This window comes from Sciurus carolinensis, chromosome 1 (assembly GCF_902686445.1).
Source record: "Sciurus carolinensis chromosome 1, mSciCar1.2, whole genome shotgun sequence".
Lineage (NCBI taxonomy): Eukaryota > Metazoa > Chordata > Mammalia > Rodentia > Sciuridae > Sciurus > Sciurus carolinensis.
The window spans coordinates 123,983,563-124,003,072 of NC_062213.1; the positions used below are offsets into that span (position 1 = coordinate 123,983,563).

At 35.9% G+C, this 19,510-nt stretch overlaps 1 protein-coding gene across 2 annotated transcripts in view; it reads left to right on the forward strand.

Annotated features, from left to right (window-relative positions):
• The first annotated feature begins 606 nt into the window (after positions 1-606).
• The window catches only part of Plppr5 (phospholipid phosphatase related 5), a 302,829-nt gene continuing 283,925 nt past the window's right edge, over positions 607-19,510 (forward strand). For both annotated transcript variants that reach the window (XM_047529588.1, XM_047529632.1), the window contains exon 1: positions 607-693. The gene's annotated coding sequence lies outside the window, so the exon portion shown is untranslated. The remainder of the gene's footprint in view (positions 694-19,510) is intronic.

Consider the following 19,510-nt stretch of genomic DNA (forward strand, 5'->3'; position numbering starts at 1 on the left):
CAAAGAATTCAGGCATTAAATTAGAGTCTGTGTTATATAATATCTAAATTATCATTCGTCACTAACATAATATACTTCTACAATTCTGTTTCTTGCCCATAGCAGACCCAGATCTTCCCATGATGTTGGACCATTCTGCACTGCTTAGACTAAGTGATCAATTATTTTTATTTCTTCTCTCTGTTTAGGAAACTGGAAAATCTTTCTTTAAAACTGAATAACCACTTGATATACTCAGATCAGTACAATTTTTTTTTCTATTCTGTTTCTCCATTTATATTTTATTATCAATTCCTTTCTTCTTTTCCTACTTTTTTTTTTTTTTTTTCTGGCCATATGCCCATCATCTCTGCTTCACTCTTTCCTCTTAACCCTTTCCCTTTTCCATCTTCACTTTTTTTCTCACCCCATTCTTTTCCCTATCATTTGCATCCTTCTCTTGCTCAGAGAAGGTTTGCTTGAGGCCTTGCCATTCAGTCCCAGAGCTCAGCAGCAATTAGTCATTAGAGAAGGAAAGGAGATACTCTCTGGCCCCTTTTGGAAAAGATTACTTCTCAAGGCTTCCTCTTTCATAACCCTCTCCTACCATGTCCTTTTCCCTTTTAAATATTGATGGTATCACAGTGGCAACCTCCTAACGTAACTGTGGCTGACACTCTGCAGAGGCAAGGGGAGCTGCTGGTTCTGTAGCAGGTAAGAGACGTTAGACATCTTCCCCTTCTATCTGTTACTTGCTCTTCTGTAGTCCCTGGACCTCAAGCTTGCCAAGGACAGAAATAAACCAGGTGCATGTAAATAGAGTTACTGCTCAGGGAGATGCTCCACTTCCCTTGAGCTGTAAATTCTCTGATGTTTATCAGAAGGGCAGAGGCTACTCTGACTGCAGGAGAAAAGGCTAGTGTCTGCTCATCTGGAGGGCAACTGTGCAGTCAAATCCCCAGGCATTGGCATCTCAACATCTTTGGGCTAAAGAGAGAAAACCCATTTAGCGTGGGGCAGTTTGTTTCCAGATGTCACTTATTCATATCACATCCTGATGAACTGTATCTGTGCCACCCTGCTCCCTGTTTTGATGGTGTCCAGAATAAGGGCAGTGTGGTTTCTGAATTTCAGTGCAGCAGCATGAGCTCCTGGAGAATTATGAAACAGCTGAGTGCTTAAATGTGCGCCACTTAATTATGTGCCACATGTAATTTCAGAGCAGTTCTATTTATAGCAGGACTTTATTTTTAAAAAGCTTATATTTCAGAGTGGGAGGCAATGCGAATCACTTTAGTCCTTGTAATGAGCCTTAAAACACTACTCAAAGGAGCTGTAAAATTGGCCAGCACTTCAGATGGGTCACATTTAGATCAAGATGGCAAAGAGTACATTAATAGTATAAAAACAAGACAGAGTTGGAAATTTTGAGACTTCTCTTGGTGCATGATTGTGTGTGTATAATCCACATTCACATCATGGTGCTCATAGATGTGTGTGTGTATGTGTGTGTGTGTGTGTGAGAGAGAGAGAGAGAGGAGAAAAAGAGAGAAAGAGTGGTGTCTGTTTTGCAGAGAAATGGTTATTAATTACCAGTAAAGTTAGAGGAGAGTTCAAAAGAAATGCAGGATATCTAATAGAGATTCAGACTTTATACAAATATCCAACAAGGTCAGATTGAGTCAGATGAATATTCAGGATGAATTCCAGGTGGGAGAGACATAATGAAATGTAAATACATGAGAGCGGGCAGGAGAAGTAAAGCTCAGGCTTGTCTGGGTTGTCATTCACAGGCAGGAGCCAGAGGTAGGGGAGAGCTGGAACCTGAACTTCCCATAAACCAAAGTGTCTGTGTATGTTTGTGTGTGTGGGTGCAGGCGAATGTGTTAGTGGAAGGGAGATGATAGCTTATTGGAGGTCCTTAGTCTCTTGTAGATAGAATGATTCCTAGCCTTCCAGCTTCAGTTATATGTGAATGAAAAAAGGGATCATTATTTTGTTTCATTAAGTCAAAACAGGAGTGACTGAAACCTCTAAAGAATTTTGAAGCACCTAGAGGTAAAACCCCAAATAAATCAGTCTGTTCCAAAAGTGATGGAAACTAGCAAGATGTGAATGTTCGACTTTTCCTTTTCCCTGGCCCACCTAGTCCACATTCTACCAATAAAGACTGAGAGGCAGTCCCTGTGACAATTCAGCAAGAAATGGAGAGACTGTGTGTAGTTTTAGACTTGGCACAACACTCACCCAAGTACTTGACTCCAAGACTGGTTCTGTGGGGAAAACATGGTCAGGGCTTCTCGGTGAATGCTGTCCCAGGAGAGTGATAATGGTGTGCTGGAATATTTCTATTTACTGGGCATGATTGTTGCATCATGGAAAGATGGCTGTGATATTTCTCACCTATTCTTAGCTGTCCCCTCTTCTGCTTACCGTTTACTCATTTGTGAAGCTACTTCCAGCTTCAATTCTCACACCCACTTTCATATCATTTAACTGAAATTCAAGTGCAGCTCTGACCTCCCTCACTTGTTCTTGTTCCTACTGTGATCTTCACTCAGGGTCTGTGCACTTTCTCTCAAGCACCTATGTCCACAGCAGTTGTAAAAGATCTTACAGTCAAACAATAGCTAAGAAATTAGGTATATTTTCAAGCTACAGCATACATACTTTTTGAAAATAACAATGAAAAGACTGAATGTAATCCAAGGACCCAGAGCAAATGAGCACTTTCTGAATTTAAGAGTCAAAAATTTTAGATGTAATTTCAAAGCTTAGATTAGTACCCCCAAAAGATTAAATTATATATTATGGGTGGTTTTTAATCAGTTACCTAATATTTAAATTTTAATACTGACAGGAAAGCATATTAGTCTGAATGCAAGTTTATAAATTATTATCATGACTATCACTATTAGCAATAAATAATAATGTGATAATAATAAGAATTACTAGTAATAATATTGTAGTCTTTTATTTGTTTAAGGGTTATAAATTCTGTAAGGACTGGGGGTGTGTTTTATAAGAGTTTGCTAAGCATTTATAGAATGCTGAATGTTTTCACATGTAAGCCCTCTTTCTTAATTTATTGGTTCTTTTTAGTTATTCATGAAAGTAGAATTCATTTTAATATAATTATACAAGTGTGGAATATATCTTATTCTAACTATACCCCATTCTTTTGGATGTATACAGTGGTGGGATTCACAATGGTGTATTTAAGAATCCTGTCTTGCTATTTCATTCATGCCTAAATCTTTCATATGCTAGTACTACACCTGGCAGATAAGTAACACAGCAAGTATTTGTTGGCTAAGTGATGAGCAGGGGCAGGGTCAATATTTGCTTGCGAATTCAGAGCATACATTGATGGCCTAACCATCATCCCAACTCACCACATCCTTCTACAAGAGCACACCTCATCTGCACCAGAGCAGATATGATGGCAAATATTTTGCATTAAATGTGTGTAACTCTGATCCCAGGACAAAGTCTTAGGTTCTGCCATTGTCAAGTTTGTTTTTTTTTTTTTTTTTTTTTTTCCCCTGGAGACTGCAGAAAGGTTAGAATTTTCCTGTACTATTGATATATTTATGGAGTAATGAGATGGAAGCAGCAGTCGTTTGATATCAAGGGGAATTCTGCCTAAGGATTGATATTTTGAAAATTTGGCATTCACATTTGGAATGGTTATTTAGTCTTGCCACTAATTAATGGGATGCTGCTTGTGGTTTCTGATGATGTTTGATCAAATGAAGTGTTCCAAATAGATTTGAAGCTATCTAAATTATGTTTTGTTTTGGCTTTTGGAGCTGGAGATTAAACCTGGGGATTTCACACATGCTAAGCAGGTGCTGTAGTAGGAGCAACATCTGAGGCTTGTGTGTGAGCAGCTTCCTTGAACCCTAGTGTCTTCATCAGAAAATTTAAGAAAGTAACAAGTGATCACCTATTTTAGTTGTATTGTGAAAAAGATATTGAATGTTCTTCATCAAGTGTAAGTTCCATATAGAATGCTAGCTAATATTATCTGTAAAATAGAGATCACAATAGATCTATCTGCAAATTGGTTTGAAATCTAAATGAGATAATTGGGGAAAATGTTTTGAGGAGGACAGATGTGTTTCTATTTGCTAATGAACCTCTTATTAAAATGTTCTTTTCAAGGACATCAGTATCAATTTCTTATGACTAAACATGAAGGCAGTTCTTTGATAGAGTTCCATGCACTGACACAAATGGTATAATTATTGCCATTACATGCTCATTGATAGAGTGTTACAAGCTGCCTCTTCAGTATCAATTCTCTGTGAGTGATGCCATCAGAGTTATAAAACCCATATGGCAAATAAGTTACCTGTTTCCTTAGTATCACTTAGGTTTTTTAAGGATCTGCAAAAGCTGATCCTTAGAACATAAACTATTGTAATTGCAATTTTGGAAATAGCCAAGTGGCTTGAATGAGGAATAAAGAAAGTTTCAACTATAGCAATTGTGCTTTCTCTAATCCTTTCTTATAAGAAATTTAGAAAGTCAGACAATATCAGTATCAATCACATCACAGGAGAACCAATTGAGTATCGGTGATTTTTTTTTTTTTTTTAGTAACTAAAAATTCCTTTCATGAATAGATTTCAATGTGCCTCATGTTCAAAGCACAAATAATGGTTTCATTATATTGTATTTACTTTATAACTTCCCAAATCTGACTAACTCTCCAAGTTTGGGAAGCAGATAAGTGACACTATTTTTGTGTGTAATGCCTCATTATCCTCCCTGGTTCTGAACACTCTGAGGTCTCTGGAAAGAATTAGAACCGGTTCTGTTTGACTAACTTAGGGGTCAGCAAGAGAGGTTGACTTTCATTCTCTCTTCTGATACACTCGGTTTTATGGTTATCAATCAAATCCCTATGCCTCTTCATGTTCTCTATTCCAAATCAAGTCCACCCACCAAACCTACTTTATATCATCTGTAGGTTCTTTTTTTAAATTCATGTATAATTGCACAGTTACTGCATTAACATGTAGATGACTCGGGTTTAAGTTAAATAGGGTAAGTATATGTTCAAAGATGTGGGTTTATCAACATAGAGGGTACAAGGGTACACCTAGAAGGGAGAAAATATCTTTCCATTATTAGTGTCATCTTTAATTCTGCCAGCAATGTATGATAGTTTTTGGTGTACAAGGCTTCTACCTCCTTGGTAAAGTTAATTCCTAAGTATTTTCTTCTTTCTATGCCATTGTAGATGGGGTTGCTGTAAATGGGCAGCTTTTAGGGACAACAGTATGGAAGTTCCTGAAAACTTAAAAATAGGACTGCCATATGATCCAGAAATCCCACTACTGGGTCTCTATCCAAAAGGATTGAAGACAAGATCTCTAAGAAATATTTGTACTCCTAAATTCATTGCAGCTTTATGCACAAAAGCATTATTCTCAAGAGGTAGAAACTACTTAGATGTCCTTTTATCCATTGACAGATAAATGAAAAAAAAAACATAGTTTATATGTACAATATCATGTTTTTCAGTCTTAAAGAAGGAATTCCTGTAACATGTTACAAGGGTGAACCTTGAAGATGCCATGCTAAGAGAAATAAGCCAATCACAGAAGGACAAACACTTATATATCCAAATATATAAGGTATCTAAAGTGGTCATGCTCACAGAAGCAGAGTAGAGTGGTGGTCTTGAGAGGCTGGAGGCGAGGATAAGTAGGATTTGCTGTTCAGTAAGTACAGAGTTTCAGTCATGCAGGCTGATAAGGATCTAGAGGTCAGCTTGTATAGCAATATGTACATAGTTGCCAGTACTGCACTGTTACCCTTAAAAGTCTGCTCATATTATGTTTACAAAAAAAAGTTCTTTTATAGTGTCTTTAAGATTATTGGTAACTAAATACATGCTCACTTCTTGAAGATTTTCTAACTAAAATGATACAGGATAGCATTAAATAGTAAAGGTCATCTTTACACTTGCATATATTTATTTCATATTAAGAAATTTGAGACCTTTAAAAGAATAGAGCTTCATGATGACGGTCCCCTCACCAGCAGCTTTTCCTGTTCACCTGTAGCTTTTGCACATTGCAACTTACAGTGTAATTCTGGCAAGCAGTTTTCTACCTTTACTTGATCTGTGGAAAAATCAAGAGCCAGCAATATTGAATGTCTGTATGTTTTTTATGAATAAGCATTTATTTTAAAATGTTTAATATTAACACTGTTTTACTATATTTTTTTTCTTCTCATAACTAACTGAAAGTTGACATGCTAGAGGCTAACTAACATAGCTGTTTTCTAAAGACAACTTGGAAGTCACTGAATATTTGTACGTTGCCAGGACAAGATGGACTGTTCAAACCCCCCACCCCGCAACTCCATGCAGTGAATTTGGGACAGAATAGATAAATATCCAGTTCTGTCGCCATGGTCGATGGCCCCTGGACAGAAGCTAAGAGCTCCCTAAGCAATCACTAGGATCTGTCTGAGTTGGGAAATAATAAAAAACAAAATCTTCTCCTAACCCCGAAATCTTCTCCAGAAAGGTTGTAGAGAAAGATTTGCTATTTCATAAGTACTAAAACAGAAAGTGATGCTCATCAAAGGCAATCTGCTTAAGATTGTAACGCTAGAAAGAAATCTCACCCTTTTATATAGCTAAGCAGATACAACCCATTGCATACATGGTTTCAGGAAAAACAATAAGTAATCTTCAAATAAGAAGACTTGACACCATCATTTGTCACACATATGCCATCCTAATCTTACCTGGTAATTGTGGTGGCATCTGTGTAAGCTAGTTGACTTTACCCAGAGGAAAAACAACTTCTCATGCTTAGCGTAAGGTGCCCACAGAAGTAAACTCCTACCCACCACAGAACTTGGGATGTAGGGTGTCATCTCCTCTTTACATTATAAGGTGGATCCCAAGTCCTTGAGAAAGACACCCCTGGTTCACAAAGTTCACAAAAAGCCCACCTGTTTTCAAAATAATTTATATATATTTCAGAGAGGATAGCAAGTACTTGCATTGACTAATTTTCTAAAGTAAATGTTCTAAGAAAAGGAGGGTGAAGAAATGGCTTTCTCAGTTTTGCTTTTCCTAGAAGTAAGCTTCTTATTGTTAATTTGTGTTTGCCCTTTACTTTAGTTGACATCTGGGTACTCCCAAAGCAGCCGGAATCTGTGAGGATGTGTTTTGAGGATCACCCTCAGCCTCAGGTTTTGGAAAGACTGAAGTGCCTGGCAGTGGAGGCACTGGGCCAGCTGAAGTGGAGTGCTCCAGCCACAGGAAGGTCAATCTGGTACCTGGGGCAGGGGCTCAGGGCAGCTTCCTTACCCCCACATCCCCCACCTCACATCAGGGGCCAAGGCCCAGCTGCACTCAATTTTCAGTTAAATAGTGTGTGTGTTATGTGAGACCCTTCACTTCTCTTGCATGTGTGTTTTAAGGCAACAGGACTTTTATTTCAAAGAACTGGAAGTCTAGAAGTGAATCCTGTCTGAAGTCATATGTATAAGCAATTTCTTTTTCAAAACGTTAAATTTATTTTACTGTTTCTTTCCACTCCCAATTTTATGAAACAACTGAGTCTTAGCCGGTATCTTTTAAAATCACCAGTAGTTAGACCAGATTCTCTTGTTTTGGTCAGTCAGTTTGTAAGAATAAGCCTAGCTATCATTTGAAATGAGAACCTGTAACAACTTACCCCAGACCTAACTTTCTGATACCCAATACTACACCACCCGATCAGTTGCTCAGTTACAGCATTTAACCCAGACTAAGTGATAATAGCAGGTGTGTGTATCATAAGACAAGCTCAAGTTACATCACTCCTACCTGCAAACTCTGCTTTACTTTGGCTAAAACTCTGCTTTACTTTGGCTATTGGCACTATTGGTTCTTGATTTTCCATGGATCAGGGGAAGGTGAATGACAGCTATGTCCGAATTACAGTATAAGTTGCAATGTGCAAAGCTCCATGTAAACAGGAGAAACTGCTGGCGAGGAACAGCTGTTATAAAACTCTATTCTTCAAATGGTTTTGACTTTCTTAATATGTAAGTAAGCATAAAAATGACCTTTTCTACTTTGAGCTCTCCTGTATCAAGTTTCATTTAGCAAAAGAATCAGTTAATGAGCAGGTATTTAGCTATCAACATTTTAAAGACAATATTACATTTCTATATTGGTTTAGATGGGGTATCAGAAAATGTGAATCCCTTTCATTTTAATTCATTATATACCAAAAATTTATTTGCCTTTGCTCCCTTTCCAAATGCCAATTTTCTCTCAATATCAACCCTGCTCTTTAACCAAGGTACTTTTTACTTCTTTGTCATTGAAGAGAAGTGTTTTACCGATTGATAGCCTTCAAAACATTCCTAGTCTTCTGTATTTATTGCTTGACCAAAAAAGGATAATAATTAATTTTAAGTAATGAAACAATGTGTTAAATCTCAGGCAAAAAAACAAAATGAGAAATGTGCTTACTATTATAGGTCTTTCTCTATATTTTGTATCTTCAAATAGCCTTCTTTCTTAAGAAAGAATCCATATTTTTCACACCTTTCTCTTTCACAGTAACTTGCAAAGTGTATAAAATGCTGTTCTGTCTGGGTAGGTGCTAAATAAATGCTGTTAATGGAGAAATGCACCAAAAAGAGATCCCCAGTCCAACCCTTCATTTTAAGTGACACTGAATATTAAGTTGTAAAGGCAATTTTTGAGATAACTAATTCATTAGCATGAATTTGATAAGCTTATTAAAGCACTTGTCCATGCATTCTATTATGGACATAATGCATTATTAAACCTATCTCTTGTTCGGCTTTCTGGGAAGGACAGAGAAAGGAAAAGAATGGGTTTTGATTACCCTGGGTTGTTTGAATTTTACATAGCTGACCATTTGGTTTTTGATGCTAATGTTGACAGTACTAAATAGTTGACTGAAATAGTTTCATGTGTTCTTTTTGAAAATAATCCATTCAGTTTTTAGATTAGAACTTGATTTTGCATATTTTGAAAATTTTTGTTTATTTTTAGTTTTAGGAAGAGTTGAATGTTCACTTAGGACTTAAAAAATTGATACCTTTATTGATTGAAACATTTGTATCATTAGCATAACAGGTGAGCTAATTTCTTATCCCACGTCCTTATACGAAAGGAATCATCCTCTCTATTTACACATGACATTTTTCTGAATCAAAATGGAAATAAACTTGAAATCCCTTCTGGCTTTTGTGAACATACAAAAATTGGCTTACCTGATTTAAGAGAAATTAAATGAAAAATCATTTTCTCTATTGCCCATTTAACATTGATAATATAAAATCAAAATTTGGTGTCCAATATTTTTAACCCATTACTCTAATAAATGAAAGATTTGATTAACACTTATAATTCTTTACAATATGTTATGTGACTTCAATGTGTAGTTAGTTCATCACCATCAGTGGTATGGTAAAGCAAACCTGTATGTATTATATTGAACTATTTGTTTTCCTCTCTCCTCAGCATTGGAAGAAACAGAAACTGGTATCCTTCATGAAAAGTCCCAAGTAGGCAGTTCAGAAAATGAGGAAGATGCCAAGTATGATTATTTATTAGGCATTACCATTAAATGAGGCACTTACTAAATTTTCTGTCAAAAGAAGACCTTTGTTGACCAATTTACAGTGAGGAGACTGGGCCCCTGAAATGGTGTATAAGGGCCCATATCTAAAAAAAAAAAAAAAGAAAAAAAAAAAGTGAGGTATCCAGGATTAGAACCTGGATTTCTCTGGCTCCCAAATACTAAACTACTAATTCACTAAACTAACATCATCTACTAATCTATGATGGCACAATGATTTGACTTTGGAAAATAAGGCATAAGGCAGGACTGGAATAATGTAGGCTGAAAAACTGAATGCAATAGAAAAAAACCCATGTCTTAGTGGTGCAAAGAATAATTGCACAGAGAGTGAGAAACAAGATCTATGAGGGTAGGAAGGAGAACATGAAAAAGGAGCACTGAGAATTCAGTTAGATTTGTGGGAAAAGCCTTGCCCAGGAGAAGCTGAGAGGTGCAAAATGCTTTGGGAGATTATTAAGGGGAGGGCTTCCATGTTGGAAGCTTGTAGAATAAGAGAGATGCTTATCTATTTGTGCATAGGGGGTTAGGGACCCGGGGAGAATGTACTAGTGATTGTCGAGGTGCTCCTCCTCCCTGCTTTCCAGCCTGTGGTATCTAGTTCTCGTTCCCACAGCTGCCTCAGTTGGCCTGTCATGGCAGTTGTAATAAAGAAAACAGATCTGAAATCTGGGACCAACATCACCGATTAGCTCAGACATACATGTGAGAATGTGGATGTGGTTCGACCAAGAAAACTTGATGTTCCCCACAGGCTTAGTAAACTCTAAGCAGGTGTCTTTCTAACCCTAAGTGCCCCTAAGTGCCCCAGTCTTCCCTCTCTTAGAGCATTAACTTAAAAAAAAAAAAAAACTTGCAATTATAAATTCTTTCTTTGTCCCTTTCAGATATGTAGTTTTTAAAAGTTCTTTCACCAGTTTAACATCCCAGGACTATCCTTCTTAAGGACCTGGGTACCTTTCCTTTGAAATTTAACCATTAAGGGCAACAGTACTTCCGCTTTGTGGTTTCTGTGAGAGGGTAAGAGCCTAACCCTAGGTGGGCAGCCATGCTCCAGGTTGTAAAACTATCTCCTATTATGGAAGTCAAATAGCTTACTTTTCCTCTAGGAAAACCTGTAACAAATGCAGATGACCTAGGATCTTTTCACTCCAGCTGTTAACTGTCCCTCTTGACCTTTGTTTCAGAGAAGTTGTGCTTAGATTGAACTCTGCCCTCTCTCCTCTACTGTAATATCCTTGAATAAAGTCGGTTTTGCCTGTTTAACTTTGGTGAAAGTTTTGCTTTGACAGGTATTATAAAAATATTGTGTTACACAAAAAGAATTTGGGTCTCTAGGAATCCATGCATAGGCATTACTATAATAATTGGAACATCCTGGGCTTCTCAGATAGACATCATATTTGCATAATCACAGCTGAGTTCCATTATAGTAGATCTTGGAGTAAGTTGCTCTTGGGGTAATCCTTTTGGCCAAAACAGTCTTAATGAATCTTTGGGACAAAGGATTGATTTTAACTATCCCACATTTCTAGTTCTATGTATTCTATTTCACTAGTTGTAACTGCTAACAAAATACTTCTGTAGAATAGAAGTCTATTTCTAGGACTGGATTTGATTTCAGAGTCTGAGCTCCTAGACTGCTTTCTAATAGAAAACACAACTCAGGTGATTCCATGTAAGGTTACACAATGAACTTTTTGCTCAAATTTGGAACTATTAACTCAGCCTTAAGTCCTTCATGTTCCCTCTTAGAGTTTATACTTTCTTCCTCTGAAGACACTTTAAAGCCATGGAGATTTTAACAAGGTAACCAGGCATCTTGAGGTTGAAGTGATATTTGGTCTCTACCACCATGTCATGAGGCTATACAACAGCCCTAGAAAGGGTCCAATTGGCTAGAAATTGAGGCCTTTGGTTAACAGTATATGAGTGAGCCATCTGTGAAGAGAATCCTCTTGTCTCAGTGGAGATTCCCAATGACCTCATCCTTAGTCAGTGTCACTACTGAAACCTTTTAAGAGAGCACTAAGCCCAAACCACTCAACTAAGTTGCTTCTGAATTTCTGACTCACAGAAACTGTGAGAGCATAAACAGTTGTTGGTATTTTAAACTGATGAACTTAGAGCTATTTTGCAGCAATAAATTACTAAAATGGAGTCAGCGTGTATGTTTTTGGTGTTTGTGTGTGCATGTGCACATGTGTGTTTCCTTTTCTGTGGTGAATGTCTTCACTATTCTCAGAGTATGTACCAGTTAATTGCTATATTGGGAGTAGGACTGACTTGAGTGAGATGGGATTAGAAATAGTTGAAACACATCTTATATTGTCACAGGAAATGATATCTCTGGAAAAGAATGGAAGTAATGGTCTTAAATGTAGTATTAATGACAGTCTCAAACTCATCTCCACCTGGCAACCTGAAAGCTCTTTCTGAAGTGTTAAATCCATGTATATCACTCTACTGATTAAAGCCCTTAAAAAGTTAAAACCAGCACTCCGTAAAGAGTTGACAAGACTTCTCTTAATCTGGGACTTCTGCACCTCCTCTGCTGCTTCTACTCACCTTTCACCAACAATTCCTATCTTCAGTCTTACTGGAGGACATCTCCAGTAATATCAACCAATATCACTTCTCAGCCTGTCTAGGCTTTTTCTTCTGCATGGAATTCCACATTCTTGCCCTACCCGCCACTTTTTGATTCCACATTACCTTACTCCTTTTCTTGCCTCTAGACAGGTTTGGAACTTACTGATTTCCTTGAGTGGATTAGATGTTTTTCCTCTCTAGTCTGCCATAATAACCTTTTTTTTTTTTTTTAACCTCTGGAACAGTAAGTAATGCTGAATATTAAAATTACCTTCTCTTGTTGTCTTTCCAGCAACTATAAGAAATTATAGGGCAAGGATAGAATCTGGTTTATTGTTGTAGTTTTAGTGCAGGTTATAATTAGTCAACAAAAATAATGAATGAACACAAAAACTTGTCCATAGCCAAACTGGTAAAAGGCACAAAAGTTTTCCAAATATATAAATAAGAAATTTTAGTTCATTTTTAAGGTACAACATTACAAATGCTTATTAAGTCTTTGGGATTATTTCAAAGAAAAGTTAGGATTGTGTTCCTTGAGCATCATTAAATCATTTAAATAAATGTGATAACTTCATATGAAATTATTTTAATTTGAATAATAATGCTGTTCTTTATAAAATGCCTTAGTGGTTTTGTGACATCACAACTGTCTAACAAGTCCTATCATTAATAAGCATACTGATGACATAGGAGAGAGACAGTTTTGACTACATAAGTGGACCATTAAATTGTTGGGGCAGGTGGTGCACGGACTCAATGCACCACTCAACTGTGAGTTTCAGAAAGAAGCAGCATGAACCTTTAGTCGGGTATGTTTCCTGTAGCTAGGGGTCTGGAAGGTACATTTCATAGCCACAACTGAGTGTCACCCTTATTTTACAGGTAGGGAAACTGAATTTCAGAAAGTTTAGAAAACACAAGCTACAGTGCTAATCAATGGAACAGATGGAATTCAGCATCCAAAGCCCTCACTCCAACTCCCTTGCCTCAAATGACCCTGTGAACAGACAAGCTCCTTGGTCATAAGGCAGGGTATGTGCTCCAATGTTTCTAGTACTTAAAAAAAATTATCTGGAAATGTGTCCCTCCCTGGTAGCTTCAGTCAATTTCCTTTATCAGTGTGAGTCATCCTTATATTGTCAGTTGGAAATGGATGGTTTCATGGAAAATCAAATGAATAACATAACTTCTGGTGAATTTCATTTATCAGGCATTTAGAATTTAGGTGTTCAACAAAGTACAGACCTGAATTTGGGAAATATTTCCTAAAGGGAAACTAACTGTTAAACCATGTTCTATATTATTTCCACGTTATTTTATTCTTTGATCTTAGTCCCCACTGACTTATTAACCATTCAATACACTCAGGTATTATTAGCATTGGCATCAAGCACCCAGTTGGTTAGGGCTAACGAGGCCAAAGTCATTGGCTTAACCATCTTCAGGGGTCAAGTTAGCATTATCCAGCCCCTAGGTCACAGGTGACTTTTTGGTTGTCAGCCCTATTGCAAAGGTATCTATGAGAATACCAGCACTTATAAGCATCATGTTAAGATGGGGTCACTATTATTTTTCCTGCCCACTCTTATGCATAGGATATAAATATTTGTCAGATTCACATCTATTTCAGTGGACAAATTTCACACCCTTACATTTTCAACTTTCTTGATCATCAGCCTTTGCATAGTAGCTCTGTCTACATTGCTTTGAAAAATGTAAGTTACTATAAAATGTTATTAATATTATTTTATGATTATAATAATGATGATATATTTAACATTTGTCTTATGATCAAGTGTGTTGTAGGCAGCCTCTAAAGGAATGCACAATGATCTCTGCATCCTGGTATTCAAATTCTTGTATTATCATCTCTCTTCAAATGTGGCTCTACTTTTAGTGACTAAAAGTAGTCTACTTTAGTGACTCTACTTAAAGGGTCAAGAAAGGGAAAAAACTGTTGGAATATTACTTCAGACATTAGGTTGTAAGAGACTGTAACTTCTTCTTGCTTGCTATCCCTTACTCTTTGTTGCTTGAATTACTCACTTGAGAACTAAGGTGTCCTATCATGAAGAAGCCTATGTGGAAAGACAACAATGTCCCCATACGACAGATGGTGAGGACACAAAGATGCTCACAGCCTGATGGTTGAACTGGCAAGAGATTCCTCCCAGGTATTATATTGGGATGACAGCATTGTCACCTTGATTGCCACATTGTAAGAGTCTCTGAACAGGAGTATCCACTTAGTCAAACCCAGGTTCCTCATTCATAGAAACCATGTCATAATAAATGTTTTAAACCTCAAGACATGGGGACAATTTGTTAAGCAGCAATATATAACTAATATACTTAGGAAAGAAGAAAGAACATTTGGGATGTGAAGAATTGCTTCAGATTCAAAATGGATTCAGGAAAAATTTCAATGCTATTTTCTTTCCTCAATACCTCCAAAGGATTTGCAATAGCTTAATAGCAATGGATATTGTTCTCTAAAGGTTTAAAAGCATTCATTAAGGATTCTCTGATTATTTCATATTAAATAATTGCCATTGTTAGGTAATATCTACAGCTATTGTCATAATAAACTAGAAAGGTACAATTTTGTAATTTATTTATGTTTCAATGCAAATCAGAAAAAGCATAAACCTTTACTTTAGAATCACCAGTGAAAATATAAAAATTGTTTGGAGTTTTAGTTGCCTCTGATGTATTTAACAAATGCTTTTCATAGATACATTTGTTCTATCCCAGAGCATGGTATAGCATAATGCAATGCAAATACAAAGTGTAATAGTACCCTATAAAAAGCTACCAGTGGAATATTCACTCAAAATTCATTGATTGAGCATAAACCACTTTGCACATTTTATGATCTGCTCCACATCTTTTAAGATCAGCAAAATAGTTTCCACATTGCCATGAAATACCAGTACAATTGTTAACAATTTTTCCTCAATTGAAGGATGGCTGCAATATAACTAAAAGACCATGGAGTTGGACCAACATAGAATTGAATCATGGATATTCCATTTGATGTGTTGTGTGGCAAATCACTTCCCCTCCATAAGCTTGTTTTCTTGTCAATGATAATTGATAATAAGCTGACTGCATGGAATTTGCAAGGAGATCAAATGAGATAATTCTTTGTGAAACACTAGGCTTGGCACATTCCAAGTATGCAAGAAATGGAAGCTATTATTGTTGTTGTTATCGTTACTATTGTCCAAAAACTCTTTATCAACATGAAGACTCTAAAACATTTTTAAACATAGTTGACCAAATCAGATCAAGTAATCACCCCCAAATTAACTTTTATCTACCTTTCTACCCACATTGTGCACCATTTTAACTCTTGTTGTATTCTACTGCTTGTCAAACACAAAATGAAAGGAATATAAACATCTTCTCAGACCTAAAAACACATATATTTATCGCTTTCTTAAAAATTGTGATCAGAAAACAGAGATGCCTTATATTTAACAAGATAATCCTTACACAGTATAGAGTAATATTTGTGTACCATTTTAATTTATGAGACATCTTCTAATATGTATAGAAGAGCGATCATTTGTATCTCACCTAATATCACTAATTAACTACTATGCATTATGTTCACATTCATATATTAATGAAAAGAGTTTTCTACCTCTTTCAAAAGTTAAATCATATTTGATGTGATTATGACATCCATAAGTGGTTAAAGTAATTTGGAGAATAAAGCATACAATCTGAATATGTCATTTGAGACACGCTTTAAAAACTACAACCAGGTAACATTGTTCCTGATAAGTTCCACTCACAGGTATTCAGTGATCTTCCTCTCTCAAGAATAGGTCAAGGTCATACTTCTCCATGATCATTCTCCTCCATTTGACCTGGTTTTCATTGTCATTCTCTGCAAATGTTATTTGTTTATCTTCACAGCAAATGACAGAACTTGCAATTAGGATTTACTCGTGGAGTTATACTTTCAAGGCTGATATTTTCTACTTAGCTCTGAGCTTGAGGGGGACAGGATTGCTCTTTTAGGCTATGCTCAGTCTTTAGCACAATGCTCAGCCTTGTTGAATGTTAGAGTCAATGTATGTGTTCATGGGCTAGTTTTTGCAGATTTACTTTGGAATATTTTTAGAATATTAGTGGTAAATATTTTTAAACATTTCCTTACTATGGGCTCTGATAACTATATCTAACTATATGCATATGAATATAATTATATATAAGACTAAAATTCTCTATATGTTCCAAGTAATTGGGGGATTATATATCAATCTGAAAATTGAAAGCTTTCATCTTGAGGGTGTATAACTTAAAAGGGAAATCATTAAGAATATCAGACTCAGTCTGACTTAAGAATGATACCAATTGCTATAGATCCTGTTTGATTTGCTGCTTTATCCCCATGACACACAAAGTGCCAAGTATATAGAAGACACTTGCTAAACAACTGTTGAACACACAACCCAGTCAGTGCAGATCATTTGCTAAACCAAAGAAAATTAATAGGTTTTTCTGTTGTCTTAATTTAATATGTAATTTTGATGGTGGCCTTGATAGCATCGAGGTGATCTCTGGATTTAAAAATGATATATCCCAATAAATAATCTTAGAGGAGCTAAATTAAGCCTAGAACAACAGAAGAGTTGTGCAGACATTTAAGGAAAAGTTTTATAGAATAATTACCAGTTAGAAAGCAAGAGTGACATTTCTTCATTATGATGGGTATTACTTGAAAACAAAGAGAGAAACTAAAGGGAAAATTCATTGTACATAAAGAAGAATTCAAAGGATGACATCAGTTTTTTAAATACAGAAGATTTTAGACGATGTATCTGTTTTAGAAAAAGAGGTTATTTGACAGCTTTAATTCACCTTAGAGTGACAAAGATAAATGAAAAGACTTGAAAAAGTCAAAATGACTTGACCAAAATTTAAGAATTTTACCTGTGTTTGCTATAGGTATCTGAGATTCATGCTCCTTTCATATCTTACCCCCTCTCCATTTTCCTTCCCCCATTTAAGGAGGACTTTGACTTTTTTCCTTACATTTGTCTTATTATTGTGATTTTTAATGGGTATGAGCTATTTTTCCAATTATAATATGTTTTATGTAGACTGATTTTTAAGAACTAACTTACTTATCAAGTGAAACATTTGTTTTCCATGATTGCATAGTAATTTAATGATGTTAAATATGATGCTTATTTTATTGATAAGAGTACCATTAGACTTTTAAGAACTATTTTTAAATTATATAAATAAGAACCACATATTTTTTTTTTAATAAATAAAACCTCTGATAGCTAGAACACTTGCTCACCACTTCCAATTTCAATCTCTTTCTTAGAGGTAATGATAGATATCCATGTGGTAGGTATTCTTCTGTATTTTAGGTTTCCATTCATAGATATCATATTCTCCAATATGTGTATTTCTACATTTCCATTTTTAAAGTCCCCATCCTTGGCAAATTTTCCATATTAGTACTTATGGATAAAAAACTAGAAACTTAATTGAAGATTTCATCTACAATTTTCAGTAAGAAGGCTGGGGAGATAGCTCAGTCAGTAGAGTGCTTGCCTTGTATGCACAAGGCCCTGGGTTCGATCCCTAGCATTGCAAAAAAAGAAAAAAAAAAAACACTCTCAATTTTCAGTAAGAAAAAACCCATACTTTTGCCCAAATGGTCCTTGTTCTTGTCCTTTTTAAATTGAGTGATCTTATATCTCGATTTCATCATTTGAAAAATGTGGATATTAATAATATCTTATCCATAGATTGTAGTAAGACTCAGTTCATGTGACATGCTTAGTACAATATCTGACATGAAGCAATTACCCTAATGGTATTGCTATTGTCATTTCTAGTGTCAATTTTAAAAACCTCAGTAGACTTTGTTCTCTTTTTCTTCCATTCCAGATGGTTTTTTCTTACGTGGGATTTGATGGGGTTTCAGGAAGTCTGCTGAATGTATTGACTCATTCACTTACACTTGGACAGATTTCATTTAGATACCTCCAGAGTGAGAAGGAATAGTCTTAACATGAACATAGTTTCAACCAGTTATATGTACCTTAATTAGTATGTAAGATTTATTTTTGGGCTATACTATCAAACATGAGATGAAGTCTTTCAGAAAGAAAATAAATGAAGACAACTATTGAGTAAAGTACATCACACACACACACACACACACACACACAACTTCTGATCCAAATCTTATTTAACTAGTTCTTCAAGAAATTTTGTAGGACAGACATTTTAAAAACAACCTTTTAAGAAACCTAGCACTTTCATCTCTCTCAGGGGTAATGTTGCTGCTCCAATGCTGCTCCTAGGCCAAACTGACCAGGGTGACAGGATTGCCAGAGTCAGCAAATGATACTAAAAGGTATCCAGGACGATTTGAATTTCAGATACATAAATATAACTTCTTAAATATAACAGTATCCCATGCAATATTTAGAACCCCTTACAGGAAAAACCTTTTACTTGTTTATCTGAAATTCAAATTGAACTGGGCCTTGTATGTTGTATTTGGTGATCTTAGAAGGAAAACACAGACATCTGCTAGAGGGAATGCTTGCTTCCCCATGCTGTTGGAGTGTCGTCCTTATTTTCCTTCAAATCTTTAGAACTGTCCCCAGAACAGCCTTCATGCATCACCATATTTGGAAATGAAAATTAGTTTTTAATTGACACATAAAATTTACACATGATACTGGGGTAACGTGTGACATTTCAGTACAGGTAATAAATTGGGTGATGTTTAAATCAGGGTAAGTGTATCTATTTCCTCAAATGTTTTTATTTCCTTATGGTGAGAGCAGTCAAAATCTCCTTTTAGACTTTTCAAGCATAGAGCACCATACATTGCATAACTGTGGCCTCCTGCCACCCTACTGTGCAACAGCACATCAGAGCTGCTTCTAGCTAACTAGAACTTGGGACTGCTGATCAAGTTTTCCCCATTCCTCACTTCCCACTACTCTTCCCAACTCTAGTAATGACCGTTCTACTCTCAACTTCTATGAAATCATTTTTTTTTTTAAGATTCCACATATAAGTGAGATTATGTGGTCCTTGTCTTTCTGTGTCTGGCTTAATTTGCTAATCTCAATGATTTCCAGTTTCATTCATGTTGTTAAATCAAACAGCATTACCCTATGTAAATTTATGATTACACAAATGGTATGCCTTTATGCCATGTACAGAGAAACAACATGTATCCATTTGTTTACAATAAAAAAATGACAGAATTTTATTCTTTTTAATGAATGAATAGTATTTCC